This window comes from Bactrocera tryoni, chromosome 5 (genome assembly GCF_016617805.1).
Source record: "Bactrocera tryoni isolate S06 chromosome 5, CSIRO_BtryS06_freeze2, whole genome shotgun sequence".
Lineage (NCBI taxonomy): Eukaryota > Metazoa > Arthropoda > Insecta > Diptera > Tephritidae > Bactrocera > Bactrocera tryoni.
Window position 1 is genome coordinate 71,312,900 of NC_052503.1, and position 22,938 is coordinate 71,335,837.

The following is a 22,938-nucleotide window of genomic DNA, read 5'->3' on the forward strand; positions in this document are numbered from 1 at the left end:
AGGAAAACTCCGACTTAACGTGGAATCTGTATATAGAAATTAATTGCTGTGTTCATGTCTACTCTTCATAACATGATATGTTCCAAGTGATATCCCTGTTACGATCCACCTCTTATTTAATCTAACCTAATCTAGGAGCAGAAAAAATTCAAATATCCAGCCTAACGTGGAATCAGTATATGGAAATAAGATGTTGCTATTTATGTATTCTCTTCAGAGTTTCATCTGATCGCATTTAGAGTTTTGATGTTTTCCTTCTAGTGCCATAAATCTAGCCTCATATAGCCTCAAAATAAGCATATTATTTCAAAACCGTTACAAATTTACACAAATCCTTTCTAACCCTACTCATATATAGACATTTATAAAACTTGCCGCATGCATTTCAAGCAGCTACAACTAAAAACAAAAAAAACGAAGATAATTTAATCGAAGTTAATGTCAGCTCGGAAAACTAATCGCCACAATTTTTCTACAAAATGACTGGAACATAAATGCCACAAATGCAGAACAGCAAGCGGCAAGAGGTGACGGGCAACAGCAAAACGACGTGCAACACTCAATCATAAACGAAGAAAAATGAAAAGAAAAAGTAATTTCAACTTTCACACTTTACAGCAAAATAAAGCTACAACAACAACAGCAACAAGAGGGTTTGCAACCGCATTGCACTACCGACGGTGAGAAGGAGGAAAACGCAGTAAATACAACAAGAAGAGAATGATGGACAACAAGGAAAAAACTTCGAATGTAATTTGTAGTAAAAGTGTAGAAGTTTATGTGTATGTGTGCAAGCGGATGTGTTTGTTTATGATAGGTTTATACAAGAGACAAGCAAACATCTACATTTCCGCCATACACCGCCAGCAAGGCTTGTAAGCAATTTTTCTAAACATGCTAAGCAATTAAACAAATGGATTTCTTAACGAAAACGGATGTTTAATTTGTAAATTATGGTGAGGCTTGTGAGACGAGTGCATGGAGCGGCAGTTAGGCTGGCAGGAAGTATAGAAAAATGATAGTTGAAAATATGTAGACAATTTGCTGAAGTGCCCAAGGCAAATATTATACAACTATACACACATCCTTGAGGAAATATGAAATGTGTTTACAGTGGTGTGTATATGTGTGGAAAGGTAGACAGGAAATAAATTGATTGCTGGACAGTAAGGCGAGTTACGGCTGGGTGGCATGCAGCTTTGTGGTCAGGCAGGAAAGCAATTGTGACAGGAAGGATATGAGTGCCTATGTTCTCATAATTTTATTTATTGATAAAGGTGGTGGGGTAGTTTGACCACTTATAACATAAAAATATAACAGCAACAACAAGGGTTGGAAAGTTTAATATTTTGTGTTTTTTTGTTTGTCTAAATTTGTTAATTTGCTGTAGTTTTATTTGGTATTATGAGACATAAAGCGTACTCACTTTAAATTTAGATATAAGAGAAGAAAAAAAAGAAGAAATGCCATCTTCTGCTACATCGAAGCTAGAATATATGATAAAGGGGTTCGACCTTAAAATATGTGCGAACATAAAAAGCTTTTCCATGCAAGAAAATGATTTGAGCGGTCACTGTGTACGACAGCAATATTATATAAGGGCCGGATCTGAAAAATATATATATTATATATATAATATAAAGTATAGAAATCATATCGTTTCTTTTGATAACAATGCAAGCTTAATTTCGAGGAAATAACTTGTCAAATAAAAGATATTTCTATACAGGAAATTGATTCAGATCGTTCAGTTTGTATGTCAGCTATAATATATAGAGGCCGGCTCTGAAAAATATTTCACAAGATTATAGCATTACTTTAAGTAACCGGCAATACCAAATTTCGTGTAAATATTTCGTCAAATATAAAAGTTTTCCATACAAAGACTTGACTAGGATCGTTTAGTTTGTATGACAACTATGTGTTATAGTACTTCGATCTGCACGATTTCTCTGGAGATTATATGGTTGCCTTGTACAATAATCTATTCCAAATTTTATGAAGATATCTCGTCAACTATAAAAGTTTTTCATACAAGAGCTTCGAGTTTGATCGGTCCGTTTGTATGACAGCTGTTTGTTATATTATTATGATCTAAAAATTTTCTTCAGATATAATAGCTTGGACTTAGCAAATGTCATGTATCGAATTTCATGAAGATATCTCGTCAAATATAAAAGTTTTTCATACAAGCGCTTGATTCATATCGTTCAGTTTGTATGGCAGCTATATGCTATAGTAGCCGTATATCGGCGATTCCGGTAAATAATAAGCTGCTTTGAAAGAAAAGGACGTGTACAAAATTTGAAATCGTTAACTTAAAAATAAGCGACTAATTCGAGCACATTAAACAAATAACTGAACATTTTTTGCTTGAAAACTTAGATTTCGATAATATGGAAGGAAGAAAAACTCATTATAAGCAATACTAGTTTATCAAAAAACCTAGCTTTATTAAGAAGAAAGCTTATTTGCTTATTTGTAAGACCCTCACTTTAATTCTCCTACATCAATCCCTCTCTATTATTTATGTTCATACACATCGCTAACTGAAATAAACTACCTGAACTAACCAAACCCATAACTAAAAGTATATCACAAGTAAAGTGAATGTTCGTGTGTGTTTAGTTGCAATATTTATAACGACAATGTAAATATTTTTACAGTTGTTTAATTGCAGAAAAGTGTGTTAAGCTATTTGCCGAGCTGTCGTAGATCTCAATTTGCAATATTTTTAATGTGCGCAAATTGAAGAAAACGACATTAAAATTTAATTATATTTGATTGCGGGGGCGATTACAACGACTGTCAGCAATTGAAGGCCACAGTTGCAAATACATAACTGCAAAGCTACATAAAAGTAACTCAGCAACCCAGTAGAGAATATGAGGTTATATGTATTAATATACATACATACTGTATGTCACAGGGTTGTACTTGGTTGAAATAAAAGTCGTTAAGTGAATCATTACTATAAGAATAAGATAAAATAATAGATCAAATAAAAAATAGGAAAGCAAGGTGAATACTAGAAGTTATGCAGTAAATCTTTATGTCTCTTTTACAAAGTGAGTCCTTGGATTTTCGGAATGAGTTTGTAACTAAATTTTGGGAAAAGTTAATGCCTCGTAGCTTTGGTTTTAGTCATCCAAACGATCAATACGGTTTTCAGCAATGGAACTTCGCCAACTGCCAACAGCAGTCTTAAGAGGTGGTAAGTAGGGATAATAGAGGATACATAGGCCGAACTAAGTATGGTCTGATATGAATCAACTACTTATTCTCTGAGGGTGAAAATACTTATATTCTCAGAGGTTATGAGAGATCAAAGCACAGAAATTTTAGTTATGTTTGAATGTTCTTAAACTCTAAGCGCTTTTGTAAGGTAAGAAAATAACATCTTGAGCCGTCAAGATATTAGAAATATTCCCTCAATTAATTGGAAAGAAAAGGGTACTCATTGAAATATCTTTAACCTTTTTCAAAAGAAATTTTAACACAAATTTTCAGTCACTCTTTCTATACAAAAAAATTCGACTCTTCAACGACTCTAAGATCACTTTAATAAAAAGCCAACAATTGGCTCTGATATACTCTTTTTGTTGTCTTGGAGCTCATCTCCCTGCCCCTTAAATTTCCTCGAATATTTATCTGCTTCATTAATGGTTCCTGCGCTGCAAGTATCTCTCTTCCAGCTGGGCTTCATAAGCTCGCGCGAAACGGTGCGTTTCGAAAATTTATGCGCCTGCGTTTATTTCCACCGGAAAGGTAATGAATTCCTTTGCCTTGGCATTTAAGTTCAACTGCAACAAAGAGGTTTTAACTGCGCTACATTTATTACAGTTTAAGTTTACATACTTTTATATAGATGCAGACAGGCGCACATATATGCCGTTATAGTAATTGGTTTGCAGCGGTGGCAAATTGATTGATTGACTTGTTGCATTAAAATGCGTGACATGTAGAAAAAATTCCATTCAAGACCATTTCAAACGCACACATGGACATATACATAGGCACGCACTAGCACATGTACTGGGGCATATACTATGTACATGTATAACCAACCATAGAAATGTATAAGCGCTTACATTACAAGGAAAGCGACTCACAAGCAACTCTGCGGTTACACACACACAAATACATGCGCGCATAACGTTATTTGCAATTACTTATACGCCGACATTCCCATTTCACATTGATAAGCATCGCAGCCGTGGCATCAATATCACCATTGTAGCCTTGCTACCTTCGACGCTGTCGATAATTGCTATGGCATTGCTGGAGTAACATGCATATACACATACAAGCACATTGTGGCTTACATTCACTTCGCTTCATGCTTTTATTGGCGTGCGCCAGTGCTTAGACAATGTAAATTTTATAATACGCTTTTATTGCATTGAGTGCAACTAAGCCGTTAGGGGGTTGACAGCGCAATCAGCGAGTGACACAGGCAAGCAGGTGGTCTTCGATTGGAAATTCGGGGTTGTAAAATTACTGATTACTAATCGCGTTGCTCGCGGTGACATTTGTTATGTCGCTGCTTCAGTAGTCGGCAGTTATGGTGGGTGGGGATTCACCTTTGATTGATCACGTGTGGTGTGGCGAGATTCTTATTTGAATTTTTTGCAAGTAAAATCGGTACATTGTGTTCGGTTTTATTAGTAAAAAAAAGAAAAGTAAAGTCATTTAGTCAATTTTACTTCTGGAATTGTTTTGGGCTCTTATATAGCAAAATGAGTTTAAAAAATAACTTTAAAAAAAATTTAATAACAAGTTTTTATAAAAATTCAATTTATCAGATTTGCAATATTTTTTTGAGGTTCAAACTTGTTTGCATATCATATTATATTAGCATCGCGTGATCGTTCATCATATGACTGATCGTAATTTTGAATAAATTAATTATTTTGGACGTACAAACTTTTCTCATATCACATGATACACATCGCGTGATCGTTCACCACATGATTACCCAACTATAGTTGCACATAACTTATTATTAATTTAAATGTTTCGTAATGTGTCATCACATGACTGCCCATCATTAGTTATCATTAATTTTTAATTACAAAGTGATATTTTCTTTTGATATCTAAACTTTTTAATGTCATATGATATTAACATCACGTGATCGTTCATCATATGATTGCACATCATTTTAAATTATTTATTTATGTGACTCCAAACTTTTTTTTAGTCATATGATATTAACATCGTTAACATCAACATCACGTGATCGGTTGTCATTCGATTAGCCATCTTTATTAGTAATTTATTATGAATTTAAATTAACTTCAAGTAATGTCTATGAGTAGTTGTCATTAACTAAAAATTACAATTAGGTATTTATTGTGAAATCCAAAATTGCTTGCATAGATTTTAACATCACGTGATGTTGCGTCATATAATTGGCCATTATTAGTTGTCATTTATTATCATGAAATTAAAAGGAATTGTTTATTGTTATTTTTGTCGTCTAATTTTTTTTATATTATATGATAATAACATCACGTGATCGTTCAGTACATGAATCCGTATCAGGTGAACTCACTAATCATTTTTTTAAATTAAGCAGTTATTTTGACGTCCTAACTTGTTTGCATATCATGTGATATAAAAATCAAGTGATCGTTCATAACATTACTGAACATCACTTGATGTTTTTTTTTTGTAATTAAAATACATTACAATACGTCGTCGAATTCAAAACTTTTCATATTACATATCTTGTTAAACATCGTGTGATATATTTATGTGAGATGTGATATATTTTAAAGCTAATACTGAACCAAAAAATATAATGTTTTATATTTATTATTATTTTCCTGCAACCCGTTGTAATTTAACCGCACGAAAAGCTTGAACCTTCAATGATAAACCTGCTGCTTGAGTCTACTGCAGTACAAAAGTATAGAGTTTGAACGCTGATTACTTACGTTTGATTATATTGAAAGCTGTCAAACTCTATCTCACAACTCATGCTATAATTTACTCCACTTTTGCTGAGTAAACCGCCATAGACATTTAAATTAAATAAATTTTTACCAACAGCCCAAAAGCAAGCACATTTTTTATACATAAAATCTCCCATCTTACGAAGTGGAGGCTTTCAGCTCTCCCACACTACATTTTTACCTAAAATGTTTTATTTGGGCTTTAGGCCAAAAATTTACTTTTTCTCTACTTCCTAGCCTTCGCAGGCCCCCGTCTTTTGCGCCAAAGTCATGTGCAGCTCAGCGGAAGCAGGTTTTAACATTTTAAAAAAATTATTTACTTTTATTTACACCGGATATTAAGTTATATGGAAGCAAAACATATTTCTTCCTACGCTACCACGCAGCGTTCATCCGTTCCACCATTTTACAATCTCAACTTTGTCCGCAGCAAAGTCAAAGTAATGTGCAATTTGCTGTAGCTTTGTCTCTTAGCTACCCGTTTGGTTGTCATGGATAACCTTATTGAGTTGCTGCTGGGCTTATTGCTTGCTGAGTAGCTCGGTTTGTTGGTTAACTGCCGCGATGCCATGTTACTTGCTGGCTTTGCAGCTCTTACATATGTATATTATGTGTATGTACTCTAGCAAATAAGCTGCACTTAAAAAGTCACCCTATATATTGCCACGATTTGGCTAATAAAGTGCGATGTAACTAACACATGCTTATATACATACAAGCACAGCGACTGTGTGTATCCATTACAGCTTCCGCCGGAAGTATAGCATTTTTTAAATGTTCCTCGCATACGAAGCAACAAAATATTTATTTATGCCCGCTTTTGTGCGCTGAATACAAGCAATGAAATCACAATTTTTTCCACACATGAGAGAGTAAAAGGCATTTTTGTATTACTTTTTACTCAACAACCCACTACATACACGCTTGCCTTCATTATTTCGGTTTCATGGCCAGCAATAGCTGTTTAATAACCATTTTCCTGTTGCTTTCCTTGCTTTGACATCAACTACAGTGTTCCAAGTAGCAGCAGCCTGTTGGCTCAATATGAAAAGCTTTGGTTGACAGCAGTATTGGAAATGCTCAGCATGTGTGCAATTTTTCGAAAATTGCTTTATTGAATTTTTTCCATACGCCTAAAAGCGCACTACCATTTTTCGCTTTTACGCCATTTTGTATTGCTTCTGCCAGGAAATACGAGCTTTTAGTAGTACGTAAGTGGGTTTGGGCAGTGCGTGACATATCTACAAAGAGGAAGTGAGAAATGTACGAGATTGAGTGATGAAAAGCGGAGCACTTGTATCGCTTATGCTTGAAATATATGCAGGACTGACATTGGACATTCTAATTAAACAACTATTTTACATACTTTTTGGAGTATTAATTTTGAAAAGTTAAACAAAACCACTTTAAGAAAAACATATCGTATATTAGTTAGAGGTTAGAAATATAAAATAAAGCGCCGCAATAATTCGCAATACACTTGGACAGGCGATTAGCATGGAAGTCACAGTAAACTGTAAGGAAGACCAAATTCGGCAAGACAACTCTGAGCAGCACATCGTAGAAGCTAGATTACGACTTGAGGCAAGGCAGAGTCTAAATTATGACTTCTTCTTGAGAAGCACATCACACATTTCTTGAAATCTGAGAAACGGAAATGGTAGCTAAGAGCATATCCGAGAAACTCTGTCAATCTATAAACTCGGAAATCACTTTTTTTAGAACTTTTTTCTACACAAACTTTCAAGTATGATATGTTCAATTGGTTATTTTTTTAACCTAAAAGGGTTAACTATATAAATCAATTTCATCAACCTACTTACAGTCTTTCAAAATAATCTTACACAATTTTTTAAATTTTTTTCTATAATGGACTCATGTCTAACATCAAAGTGGCATTTACGAGTAGTCGCTTCGCCAGATTGAGAGCCTCAATACCACTCATCAGTCCCTCAGTTTCAAAGATAACGATCTGAAATTTCGCACGCGTTTTTTTCTCTTAAGGGAATGGCTGTTATCAGACCACCGCAATATGTAGCTGCCATATAAACTTAACGAACGAAATATCATGCTTGTATACAAAACTTTCTTATTTAATGAGATATCTTCATAAAAATTGGGTTTATTTATATTCCATGTTAATCTGTGCAGAAATTCTTCAGAAACATTAAAACCTATAGGAACGAAGCTGCATTTTTTCACCAAAAAAGTGTTATATTAAAAAAGGAAAATAATTTTTAAAATTTTCGTTTCAAGCCAACAAAAATGCCAAAATTATTTGGAAGAATTTTCAAATATGAAATAAATGAAAAATGGTATGAAATATTTAAATTATTTCAGTTCGATCAAAATTATGAAAAATTTCATACTTCTACAATAAATACTAAATTTTACAATACTTCGCATTGCGAGAGAATTTTGAAGCTTAAAATATGAACAAAATACTTCACTCTATATGTTTGCATAATATAAACATATGTCTGGCTCTTAAATATAACAGCGCATGTTATTTATATATTATACAAATTGCATTATTGATACTCGCAAAGCATAATAAGAATAAGCCACTTCGTTGTCAATATACTAAAGGACAAATTGTGGTCAAGCGCATAAATATTTATGGCAGCAAGCAAAAATATTAAAATCTCTTTGGCATCTTATTTATTAGACACATACATGCGAGTCCATGCGCCACTGACTGCCATGCATGCCTGAAAAAATTGTAGAAAGCTGTTTTACTTGGAATGCTTTTGTAGTTTTTACAATAACGGAAAATATTAGAATTCCAAAGTCTCGTAAAATCTTAAAATTTTGCTCGCATGCGGAAGAAATAACAAAAAATAATTGTTATGAAGTTAAAAACGAAAAACAAAGAAGTAAACGAGTTAAAAAAGGGATCACGAAGGGCTGGAGACTCCCAAATCCCAAAACTCAGCATGCAAGTGGGCAATGTAAGAAGCGGACTTAGATGTCAGTGGGAGACGAGTCTGCTACCACCGATGGGCACAGCAATCCTTCAAGCTGTGTCGCCAGTGTGCACAACTCTACTGCAATGGGGGTAGGTTGCGGTCGCCAGCTCGAAAACGCCTTTGAAAAAGATGAATTTGGGGGGACGTAGCTGAGAAGCTAGAGGCAAAGTAGGCGTACGACAAGCCAACAACAATCAAAGCAGAAAGTAAGATTGCAGAACGTGATCGTGATGCTCATAGACCGTAGTAACACGCTGGGAAATATGTCACAGACGTGGTAGAAAATTATGGAGATAAAGCTATTTTAAGCGCTTTTTTCGAGTATGTACGCCGTATCAAGCGCACCCATACCGTCATTCGATGGTTTGGATGGCTTAGCCGAGTCAAAAACCTAAATCTGATTGATGACCTGTCTCTAATGTGTGTGCGGGAAGGTATCAGAATGCTTATGAACCTATGGAAAGATGCGAGACTACAGGTGGGGACCACAGCAATATTCCAATGGTGCCCAAGGTATTCATACATCGCGTAGTGGACCCGGAATATACGCTGCGTCTAGTAAAACTACAAAATCCGGTCTTGCCTACTAACGACTGATAAATCCAGATAAATCGCAAAAATTTGAAATTTAATATTTTGAAAGGAATTATTTTTTTACAACAGTTCTGTTTTTGAAATGGCAAGGGTGTAAAGTATAAGTTGCTTGCGTAAGCTTATAACTGCATTAAGAAGCTGTCTCCACTTACCAAATATCAAATTATTTAGGATATTACAGATGAACTTACCTGTAAAGAAAGAAGAAAAATATTCATAAATACATTTTTTTTATAAATTGTCAATATAAATTATTTTTAGAGAAATTATTATAAGTGAAGCCAGAAAACGTAAATAAGCAAACAAGTTTTCAAGCAACTAAACTAGCTCAAATTCAAACATAAATTTCCAACTTAGCTCAAAAGTGAAGAAATGAATTACGATAACCATGGCCGGTTTGAGCTTCCGAAGCAGCAAAGGTGCAGATAAAACGGACAAAAATGCAAAAGTAAAAAAAAAAAATCAAAAAATAAAAGAAAATCCCAATGTCGCATAAAGCAAACTATTCAAAGGAAATGCAGAGAACAAATGCCGCAAATAACCACAGGCGGGGGGGTCAAGTCAAAGCAAGTAGATGTGGGAGAATGCAAGCGCTCGAGCACAAATGCGGGAAAGCTCAAATGCAACTTTGTACAAATAACACCTAAATACAAAGAAACCTACGCAACAACAACTAATTTAGAGCACCAACACACACACATACGAGCACAAGTTAAGCCACAGAGAGCCACAATTTTGCTGCAAAATTTGAAAAGGTGTAAAAAGAGTGATTTCTTTGAAAAGTAACGCATGTAATGCAAGCCACCAACATTAGCTACAATGAAGCGCTGGACTACAAAAACAACGATGGTAGGTGTGATGCACAAATTGCCAGTGCAAATGTTTGATGGCGAACGAAAGCAAAAGAATTAAGTAATCTAAAGTGAACAAATGGGCGAGCAAATAAGTCAAATAGTTGGCAAACAAAGCGAAGTTAAACGCACATTGGAAAGTGATGGGCAGAATGAGCGCAAATACAGAGTTAGATTGAAGTGAGTAGTTGTCGGAATATGAAGTGGAAAGGAAGTGAGTAATAAGGAGCTGGAAGTAGACAAAGAGTTTTTTTAAGCAAACTAAGTACTGAAGTTTTCAAATAAACAATTTTTCCATACAAGAACTTGTTTTCGATCGTTCAGCTTATGTGGCAGTTATATGCTATAGACAACTGATCTGAACAACTTATTTGCAGATAACACCATCGCTCAGGACAATAATTCTTGCGTAATTTCGGGAAAACATCTCTGAAGATAAAGAAGTTTCCCATACAAGCACCTGATTCCGTTCTTTATATACACTAAATTGGTCCGATATCAACCGTTCAAAAAAATCAGCAGCTTTTTAGAGAACAAGCGACCTATACAAAATTTTGGATCGAAGTCGAAAAAATGTAGGGCCTATTGGGAGTATAAAAATAGTATTTCAGAGTATAAAAATTATAAAGCCTTTAAAGTTAATAAATAAGTACGCTTCAATGCTAAAAACCACAAATGCCACCCTAAATGAAGCAGCTTAATAAAAAATTATTTAAAAAAATGGTAAAAAGCTTGTTTTTTAGTACATGCAGCCTGGATGTAGGCAACAATTTTTTGTGTTCCTCTTGTGGTAAAATATTTGTCGCTTTTGGTTCAAACTATAGTCTGCTTTCAGGCAAATGTCAAAGAAATATATTGATAAGATATTATTTTTTCTCCAAACTTTCTTTTTTCTTTAAATACCTTTTTAAACTTCCAAACCAGCTTTAATAAAAAAATTATGAAGCCTGTAAAACTTGATAATTAGTATGCTGTTAAGCTTCATTTATGCTCGCTTGCTTTATCCAAAAACTTTGCTAACGATTGGATATTAAGCTTATTTTGCAGTTTAGGTGACGATATACTAGATATATTCCCGGTTTTTGGTTCAAACTATAGTCTACTTTTAGGCAAATGTCAAAGAAAAATATTGAAATTATATGTAATTTTGAACTTATAGGGAATTTATGGGCGCTAAGTGATATTTTTGGGTTCTGATTTTAACAAAAGAAGTCAAAATTATAACTTTTTGCTATAAAATATGCTCTGAGAATCATTTTACAATTTTAAAGCATTAAAAAAGCAATACATATCCTTGCATATTATTTGTGCAATCAGCTTTTTAGCAAAAATTATATAAATTAAAGCGACAATTTAATGTACTGCGGTCCGTCTTCCACCACCAATATTTGTCAATATCGCCCCGAATTGCCACTGCAATTGCAGTCGGACTGATGTCTTCATTAATTTTCTGACCGCTGTTAAACAGTGAAGCAATCATGAGTGTTGTCAAGCCATTGACACTTAATGTTAATGACAGTCAGCAATAATGGCACAACAACAGCCATTGCAATGAACTCAATTTGCTAGCAACAACAACAGTAAGCGCATGCAAGTTTGTGCAACATTTACCACGATTTTAGCAGCAAATGTGTGATTCACACCCACGCCGTTTATTTTTGTTTTTAATTTTTTTTGCTGTTGTTGTTGTTACCGTTACATGGTCGTTGCTCCATTTCATTTTTTGTACTTTGCATAATATTTTATCGTTTTTTTCCCAACTTGCCGGTTGTTATAAATGATGTGGTCACATTTGTTTCGGCCAAAATGAATTACAGGCGCGTAAAATAAAATGCGAAAACATATATAATGAAATAAATTAATGAAAAGTGCGTTGCAAAAGTGCTGAACAAATTGAAATGTCAATGGGAGAACGTGAAAAAATGTTTTCAATAAAAATTAACTGCTTTAAAAGTACGCCGTGTGCTCAAAAAATACTTATATGTATATCTTTGTATGTGTGGGTATATGTAATTGTTGTTAATGAAAAATCGATATACGTAATGGCACTGACAAAATTATTTAATTGCCTTAACAAATAGGCAAATTAATGTGGATATTTGGTGAAGAAAGTGTGAGTTGAGGGCGAACAGCAGAGTGGATTTCGTAAAGTAAGCGGATTGTGAATTATGCCAAGGTTCATTTAAGTTCTATTTTTTAATAGAATGGAAGCTATTCTATAGTCCTCCTATATCGCAGCCTAAATGTTCGCAACGTTTACGTTTTTATATTATCTTGTACCGAAAATTCTGTAAACTAAGCGGATTTCGACTTCGTTGCATATTTGTCTCATTTCTCTTTGAAGTTGTATCAATAAAACTAATATTTTTATACTTTTCGTACCAAAGCCTAAATGTAGGCAACAATTTCAGTATTCTATACATTATATAGAACTATCAGTATTCTTATACATTAAACTCCGCAAACTTAACTCTCGTTGGCATTATACCCTTGCATATTTTTCATTGAAGCTGTGTCAATACTACTAATTCCAGCAATTCTTATTAGCATCGCCTGATTGTAGGCAACGTTTTCAGTTTAATACTTTTATTTAATGCATATACTGTAAATTAAGCTCTCTACAGCTTTAAATCGCACTGAGATTTTTTGAAGGTGTATCTATTGCGCTAAAGCCAACACTTCTTATTAGAAACGCCTGAATGTAGGCGTTGGTAGAATGAATTTCAGCGTCTTACTTTCTTATACATAATTAGTAATAATAGTAGCTTTCGGCTGCATTATATCGCTCCCAGATATTTTTAAAGCTATATCCATACCGATAATGATACGGTTTATTTTTTCATTTTCGCCTGAATATAGGCAAAGTTTTCAGTGTACTACTTTCATATAGAGCATATATTGGAAAGTAAGCACTCTACAGCTGTATATCGCTCTAAAATTTTGTGAAGTTGTATCAATGCCTAATACCGAAACGACCTTTCAGTATCGCCGCAATGTAGGCAACGTTTTCAGTTCTGTATTTTTTTTGATCAGAAAATTCATATCTAAACATTTTCCATATTTTGTAGACAAAAATTAAAGAAAACAATAATTTTAGTGGTGTTTCTATTGTAAAAATTAGAGAAAATAAAAAATTTAAGCAATTTTTCAATAACTTAAAATAATTTTTCTATGAAACGAATTTTTTGCATGAAATATGTAACGTCTCTTCAATAAAAAATAGTCATATCGCGCTTCTTTCTTCCCATTTTTCAAATTCCACACACTCACACCGTTAAAGCATAATCATTGGCGATTGCATGTGAAGGCTTAAAATGAATAATTAACAGTAAAGTGGCAGCACATTGTAAAATGCAATTACTTGCCAACTTGCAACAACCTACACCATACATACATACATACATATATACGCCAATTTTAACTACATGACGTTGTCATAAATTTAATTATGCGCCACACAGTTTATGCCACGCGTCAGCTACAATCAGTCACTACCAACAAATTCCGCCAACGCAGCGACGCTGCTGCTTGCTACGGCCGCTTGTTGATACTAAGGACTCTCGCATGCGCAACATAGTTGTCAACACAATGTTTTATTAATTTCTTTGCAGTAATTTATTGTCTTTTTTTTAATATAGTGTATATCATTTTTTACTTCGACTTAATTACATGTTATTTACTTAATTTTGTTTTGCCTGCAATGTGGAATGAAAAACAAGCGTTATCAAACAGAAAAAAAAATCGAAATTTATGTAAGCTTATTGCTGTTGTTGTTTTACGCTTAATTGCTCATTGAAATTTGTATGTGCGCTTGCGACCATGATGTAACATGCGTCAACTGTCACATCAGCTGTTTTAGCTGTGGGCAGGCGAAATGCAAATTACGCGGAAGACACAGCCACACAATGAATAGAAACATATTTTTATTAAAAGGTATTAAATTTAAAACAAGGTGCACAAAATTATGTTTTCTGGTGCCTGCTAAATGGATAAAATTTTCGATGTCAGCCTAAATGTAGGCAACGGTTTCTGAAACAAAGCAACAAATTAATTAAATAATAGTATTTCACAACTTTTTTGTTATAATTAAGAATTTTTAAATATTTTAGTTTTGTTCAGAATCCTGTTCAATCCTTTAAGCTTATAAGATATGTCGAGTCTTAGTATTACTCGCGAAATTAAAATTGCTTTTAATTATTTTTAAACTGATTTATTATTCTTAGAATTAGGTTACGGCTTTTGGAGAATCTATCGAAGTGACTAGAAGTTATAATAACCGAAATAGTAAAAGCGTTTCGTCGATCTATGACGTGATTCACTGCAAGCAGCTTTTGGGTAACGCAATACACAAGTAATTTAAATTTATCGATTTTTGGATCAACCATACGACCTAACCCAAGCCAAATTGATTTCTACTTTTATATATAGAAATAAAGTCCATAAAAAATTAAAATAACCTTACATTGAATAGTACTTCTATATAAAATATTATTCATCTCGGATTAATGCAACTAATTTTCAGTAATTACGTTATCAACTAGACTAACAATAAAAAACGTTAGCTATTATTGTATAAATTTTAGCGACTCTCTTCTAAGAAAATATTTAACAGGATTTTTTAAAATATTTTCACTAGAAATCAGGCTCACAATATTTTACCAACAACGCCAAATAATTCTACAGAAATCAATGAAACAACAGAAGTAATTAAACTTATGAAACAGCACATAACCAACGTTAATATTGCCAGATAACTAGAATATCGAAAACAAATAAATGTAAATAAGTGTATTTAGTTGTAACTGAGTAGGCCAACAATAGTTAGGAATGACATTTTCATATGCCTGCAACTGAAAAAAAGATCATAAAAGTTTAAAATTCGAAAAACTGTTGCCTACATTTTCGAGTAAACAGCAAAGTATTAGCAAAGTCGCACTCCTTATGCGATCTTAATGAAATTCCACCACTTTGAGACCTACAATTGCAAGGCAAATAAAATATATAGGGATTCCAAAAATTTTTGTTTATATTTTAAATTATAGAGACCTGAAAACTAAATTAGATATGCTTATAAGCCATTCCAATACTTTTCACCGTTATACTATGTGTATGTTTTATTGGCTCATGCGTTTGCCTTAATAAAAAACTAAAAAAAAATCTTTATTTCGAAAAACTGTTGCCCATATTTAGGAGCAAACAGCAGAGAATCAACAAAGTTGCACACCTTTGCGCCACTTAGGCTCATACAATTGTAACAAAAAATAAATATTTACGATTCCTATGCGATTTTTGTTTATATATTTTATGACATAGAAAACTAAAAATAAAATGAAATGTGTCTGAAAGTAAATATGGACATACCCAATAACTTGTTGTTTTCAAACGCTTCACACACATTTCAATGTTTTTTGTTACTATAAAAACTTTTTATTTAGTCACGTATTTGTCGAAATAAAAAACTAATTATTTTTAAAAACTGTTGCCTACATTTAAGATTAACAGCATAAAATTAGCAAAGTCGAACACCAGTGCAGTGGTAATGGAATTCTCTCACTTAGGTGCTATCCTGCCTACTCTTAGGTGATGTATACAACCGTAAGGTGAACAATACTATAATACTCTGCAACAGCATGATGTAAGAATATAAAATGCACCTATGCGAAGAACTTTATTCGATATCCCGAAAACTGACGAACAAATTTTTATAATTAAAAAAAATCTAATTAAAAATTGCTGGGCCGAATCCACAGACTCTTAGGTGAAGTTGCTCAAAATGACCTTTAAAAAATTTCCGATATAAACCAGTTTTTTGTAAAAAAAAAATCTAACCGCACTAATGTACATACAGACAGAAATGTATTATAAGTGTATTATAAACTGATAAACTAATTAAAAAACTTTGCCTTAAAAAATCACTGGCTCGAATCTATAGACTCTTTGGCGAAGTTGTTCAGAATGACTCTTAGAAAATTTCCGACATTCAGTAATTTTTAGTAAAAAATCGACCCGCACTTATTGCATACAAACAGAAATGTTCTAAAACTGAAAAAAGTTACCTTCAGAATGGCCCTTAGAAAATTTCCGACATGAACTATTTTTTAGTAAAAAATCGATCCGCATTAATGTGCATACATACAGAAATGTTTTATTAACTGAAAAAGTTACCTTCAGAATGACCCTTAAAAAATTTCCGATTTAAACCATTTTTTGGTTAAAAAAAATCGACCCGCACTAGTGTGCAGACAGACATAAATGTATTATATATGAATTATAAGCTAAGAAAGAATTTTTATAATGAAACTTCGCCTTAAAAAATCACTGGCTCGAATTTATAGACTCTTAGGCAAAGTTGTTCAGAATGAATCTTTGAAATTTTCCGACATAAACTATTTTTTAATAAAAAATCGACCCGCACTAATGAGCATACAGACAGAAATACATATATTATAAACAAAACTAAAATTTACGTGTATATGTATTTCAAATAATTTGCTTACAAACTCACCTTATTTAAATATGGCTTGGCTATATTACTCCACGCGATTTTTTATAAAAACACTATCTATATAATGGCACTTAATATCCGACACACGCGACATAAACCAACCGAGAACCGCATGAAGTACCAACGCACTTGTTACATTCATAAATACACTCAAATAGACACCCACGAGAAAAACCGAACACGCACTTAAGGAATTTGCACAATATCAAGGAATTAAACGCACTACGACTTTCACGACATTATTTTATGCATTTATTAACGATTTTAACCTTAGATTAAATAAAAACACAAGAATTACGTGTGTCCACTCACATTACCACTTGTAACTAAATATTTTTACTGTTACATTGCATTCCTCAATTGGAGTTTTCCCTTAATTTCGCATTCCACGATTCTAGAAAATTCGGCACAACTCTTCATTACCTATTATTATATGCATAATAATTTCAAGGGCAACTTCGAACATTAAAAAATTTGCAACAACAATGCAAAGAATCATAGCATCACTCACTTCCATTTCTCAATGATGAGATGAGCACGCAGCTAATACCCCTACTGAGCGCACAGCTTAGTCACATACATATGAACGCATGAGTATGTGCATGCGGGCGCTTTGCGCAACATTGAAATGCAGGTGTAACACTGTTCGAAGTAAGAGAGCATAGTTGCTAGAGAGAGCTTTGATGCGATGTGTGCAAGCGATCTGCGCAATATTGAAATGCGGGTGTAACACTATTCGAAGTAAGAGCGCATAGCTGATGAAGAGAAAATGCAGTGAGCTGCGCTGAAAACGAAAATGAACTTATGCAAACGCAAGGATGCTGGATGTTTTGGTGAGAGCGCGGATTTAGTATACGTGTTAGAATGAAATGTTAAGAGATCAAAATTGCAGAGTTGTTAAGAGTATTCATAGTGCATTGGCTGTCAATGTTATATTACAGTAGAACAACAACTCTTAACTAACTATTATTATATGCATAATATGTTGAAGGTCAACTTCGAAAATTAAAAAATTTGCAATAACAATGCAAATTATTATAGCGTCACTCTTTAACATTTCTCAATGAGGTAGGAGAAAATAGTGTATACATAATGAAACTTATTTACTTACATACTAAGAAAACAGCTACGAAAAAGAATATTTAAGTATGTATTGAAAATAAATTCTATAAAGTGCCCACTAAGCGTTAGTAAAGTTAAAAGCAAAAATCTTCTTCTAGATTTTAGAACTAGATATAGATATATAAATAAGCTTTATTCAAGGTATCGTGAAAGATATATTTCCCCTTAAAGGGTCTAATAATTTGCTGAATGTGTGGGCAGCTAAAGTCTTCTTAATGTGCTTATTGCTTACCTTTAGGATGACTACTCCTGATGGACCTAGCAACTGAACTCGATATGGTATCGCTAGGCTAAAAAACTGGTCTATGCGTGGTTTTAGTCTACCAAATTAACCTAACCTAATAAATTACCTACTTTAGGATGACTCTTTATCAAAGTGATAGAAAAGTATAGCAAGGCAGTTCGTTGGTGGGCATTAAGCCGCCAGACTTAACCCAGAATCAATATTCTACTTAACCATTTTGCTGAGTGAAGTTTTGAATTTTCTACTTGGCTCAGTATACGAGTGTAAGCAACAGATTCTTCCGATGTTTGACAAATAATGCCACTTCAATTTTATAAACAAAAAATCACGATATCTTTACACATATTGAATACAAATCATAACAAACTTTAACTTAAATACGCATGCAACATGGTTTTTTCCAACTCCAAATCTGACTGAAATGCTTTCAATTATGCGCATTCGCGTGCAACAAAACAAGCAAACAAACGTGCCACACATAACAATGCCAGAGATAAAGGATAATGCCGTGCGAGTTCAAAAAAACTAGAAAACAAAAGCGGGAAGCAATGAAAGGCAGCAATGAAATTGCAAATAAATTATAAAACATGTTCTATGCGTGCAGAAAAAATGGAATTGAATAAAAGAAAAACCCACACACACACGTCACATGTATAACTGTGTAAAATTCGCTGAACGACTAGCTTAAATTGAATCCGTACAGTTAGCAGGCGCTACAGCCACACAAATTTTGCGAATACGCACACACACGCGCATGCACACATGCTCTCAACGAGTATCGATAGCAAATAGCGCGCTGTGGCTGAGTCGATTCGGCATTTATACGTTGTCACATGCTGTGTTGCATGAATATTTACAAATGCGATATTTGATATATTATTTTTTGGCTGCCGTGTAGGACTAATTTGCTAGCGATATCAGCAAATTTTGTTATTATATAAAATTATGCTTGAATTTAAACACTTGACAACCAAAGACTATGTACTCAGACAGAAGAAGGACTTATAGGAAATTTTAGAAAATTTCAGCTGAAAATTAAAAATTTTCCACTACTCCGAAAGTAACTAGTTGGTAACTAATTTTTTAAATATTATTATTTTAACAATATTTTGACAAGAGATAATAAAATTATTAAATATGCTATAATATGAAAATAATATTTTTCAACTAGACCGAAAGTAACCAGTTGTTAAACATTTTTTTAAATATTATTATTTAAACTATATTTTACCAAGAGTTGCTAAGATTATGAAGTAAGATATACTATAGATAATATAAGCTAATTTAAAATTTTACAATTACATATACAAGTACATATGTATATCAAATATTGCCGGAATTTAATAAACTAACACCCAAGGTACATATGTACATATATGCTTTTACATAAATAAAAGGGTAATTTGAAAAAAAAAATTAAAAAAAAGTAGCAACGAAACGAAAATTTTTTAACTGAGCCTCAAGTAACTAGTTGGTCACTAGTTTTTGGAAAGAGTCTTGTTTTAACTGTGTTATATTTTAATTATAGTACATGCTAGCATAAAATGAACATTTTTAAACTGGCCCGAAAGTAACTAGTTGGTAACTAGTCTCTTGAAATAGTCTCATTTTTACAGTATTTTAGCATGCGTTAATAAAATTATTAAAAATTATCGCAAACACTTTTACAAAATTAACCCCTTAATTTTAAACACATCGGAGTATAAAGATTCAGTTTTGGTGCGAATTATATTTTTCTCCAACACTGAGCGCTAGCTCAAAACATTTTGCTTACCCTAACCGCCTTTTATGCTATAAGAGAAGGGGCTACCACACAATAGCCGCTTATAGAATTACTCAAAGTTAAGCGCACTTTAGTGCAGTCAACTCAAAATCGAATAGAAGCACACTCATACCTATAAAAGAAGAAAAACAAGTGTCTAAACATGTGTTGCTACAAACGCACGCGCAAAAGAGCAATACATTCTAATAAATGTAGATAGCTTTTCAATGACAACAAGATCAACGTTGGCATAGAAAGCAATTTTACGCTTGCGAAGGCGTGAAAGCCTTTGTTCGTGTCAATTTTACGTTACGCTGGCTACATATTCGATTCGCATTCGAATACCGACCGAAAAGGCCAGAGTGGCAAGAAACCAATACAGAGCTGGTTTAACCAATAAAGCTGCAAAAAAAAAAAATTGAATAGAAGAAATGCAGCGCGTACGCATATGTTGAATGAAGTGGCCATGCAAGTCAATCAGACACACACATTGACGCTAACAGCGGCAGCATACAACAACAATACTGTTTTGATATAGTAAAATGCCTGACTGATCGCAAAAACAAATATGCAGCCGTATTTTGAAAGACGTCGTTCGTTGGCAGCAGCTAATAGATATACAAGAACAAAGGCAAAAAGGACAAAAAAAAATAAAAACTGGAAACATTCATTTAGTTTCCTGGTAAAAACTGCTGGCTATTCCAAACAAGGCAGCGGCATTTGCTCTGGTACAAACCGTTCTTGAGTTAATAAATGAATTATTTATGAAGTGGTTTTTCTATTGTTTTCAACAACTCAGCAGCAAATGCTTAGGCATATGTGATGCAAACGAAAAAGAAAATAAGTAAAGAAACCTAAAAATATTGCACAAAATAGAAAATGCTAGCAAAAGCAAAAAATGATGTAAGTATTCTAAAAGCTTTGGATGATGATTTTTTTTATATTTATGACTCATAAAGTACATATTAGTAGATCATTGGAGTCACTTTATTTTGACATAGCCTAAAAGTAAGCAACATATAATTTCCATACTATCCTTGTTGCCTTCCTTTAGGTACTTTCACAACAAAGTGGCAAAAATGCTAGAAGCTCAAAACTATGTTTGCTTCTAAGCTTTCTGGTCGCTTCCATAGCTCCCATATTGGACTTGTTGCCGACATTGAGGATGTGTTTAATTCAAAGTGGTGAAAAAGTTAGCAGAATAGACCTTAGTTTGCTTCTAATCCTTCTAGCCGAATAAAAATTAAGCATATCTTCTTTTCTGCTTTGAAAGAATACGCCAATTGATTGTTGGTATGCAAGATAGCCTACAAGTAAGCAACACATAATTTCCATACTAGCCTTCTTGCCTGCCTTTAGGCACCTACACTTAAAAGTGTTGATCAGATCTTTATACGCTTGTAAGCTTTTGGGCCGGTTCCATAATTTTCACATTGGATCTGTTAGCTACATTTAGGATGTGTTTAATTAAAAGTTGCGAAAAAATTAGCAGAACAGATCTTAGTTCGTTATAAATTGCTGCCAAGCCTGCTGGCCGAATCCACAACTAATCTAGTTCGAAAGCTTACGCTAGTTTTGAACATATTATATATTTAGAACTCAATAAGTACCTGTTAGTAAATTACTAACATCATATCAGCTATAGTCACTTCATTTCTCTTTTGTTGGTAAGCAAAATAGCCTAAAAGTGGGAACACTAATTTTTGTATTACATTTTCTGCCTACCTTTAAAATGATTTTAAATCAAAGTAGTGGAAAGGTGGTAGATCCAATTTTTGTTGGCTTCGCGGTTTTTATTCAAATCTGCAATGAAAGCTTTGTAGTGCAGGGGATGCCCTGCCTTGCTGCAGTACAGTCTGTATTCATTTTGATTGTATGTTTTTTATACTTTAAGAAAAGATCCGCAAAATGAGAACATTACAAATTGTAAGAATTGGATCATTTTATGAACTAAAAATGCTTGTTGTTTGAACACAATTCTCAGCGATTTGCAAAGAAGGAAATAGTTAAAAATTTATAAGGTAATATTTCTGTTCGAGAATTTTAAATCCAAGAATATTTTTGTTAAAATTTTCGGAAACTTCCATTAAAGTGTGTATTGTGAGTATGAAAAAACTGACTTTTGGATCTCCAAAGAAGTGATTCATCGCTGATTACATCGAAAAGTTTCTAACTTTTATGTAAAGATTTAAATTTATTAAAGATTAAAGTTCAAAATCTGACTACGCAAAGCCTTTGGCTTGATACCGAACCCAGCATTTGAACTAATTGAGCTTGACAAATTATTTAAATTTGCCTCAAAGTAGTATAACTTTGCAGCTCCTTAAATATTTTCATACACATTCTTTCAACCATAAGAACACGTACTTCTACATCGAAACTCAGCCGTAAACGTTTCTTAAAGCATATAGACATCGTGGAATATATATGTAAAGAACTTCTTAAAACATGTAGATATAGTAAAAGGTATATAAAGAACTCAACGAACAACGAACTTTTAAGTAGCTGCATTGGAACTCAATAGCTTCACTTAGGCAAGCAATTGAAAAGCGACGGCACTCAAATTAAAAGCCGAGAGTTTAAGTCAGACGCGACCGCAAAGGAAGCACACACAGCAAAGAAGCTTGGAAATCTTCAACTACCTTTAGAGAAAAGGTAGACAGAATATTACTAGCTACAAATACACACACTCAATTACGTGCATTACTAAAAAAAAGTACATTACTCATACACAGTAAGTATTTTGCATTGGTTTTTGTTGTTTTTCAACAACTTTAGTTAGCAGAGAATTTTTTTGGCAGCCACAGGTTGTAGCTGCATTGTTGTTGCGCTTAAGAAAAGAACATTTTACTGCATAGAGACTCACTGCCACAACGCAGCAACGTTTCAACCCAGCAACCGCCTGCAGGTGAACTCACACTCTCATTCTTC

The 22,938-nt window shown here is 33.5% G+C and overlaps 1 protein-coding gene across 3 annotated transcripts in view; it reads right to left on the reverse strand.

Annotated features, from left to right (window-relative positions):
- LOC120776614 (CUGBP Elav-like family member 4) overlaps positions 1–22,938 on the reverse strand; it is a 975,983-nt gene that overhangs the window by 602,855 nt on the left and 350,190 nt on the right. The window contains exon 1 of one of the 3 annotated variants that reach the window (XM_040107408.1): positions 16,880–17,142. The exons of the other annotated variants lie outside the window; for them this stretch is intronic. The gene's annotated coding sequence lies outside the window, so the exon portion shown is untranslated. Of the gene's footprint in view, positions 1–16,879; positions 17,143–22,938 lie in introns of those variants that run through there. 3 annotated transcript variants of the gene reach the window in all.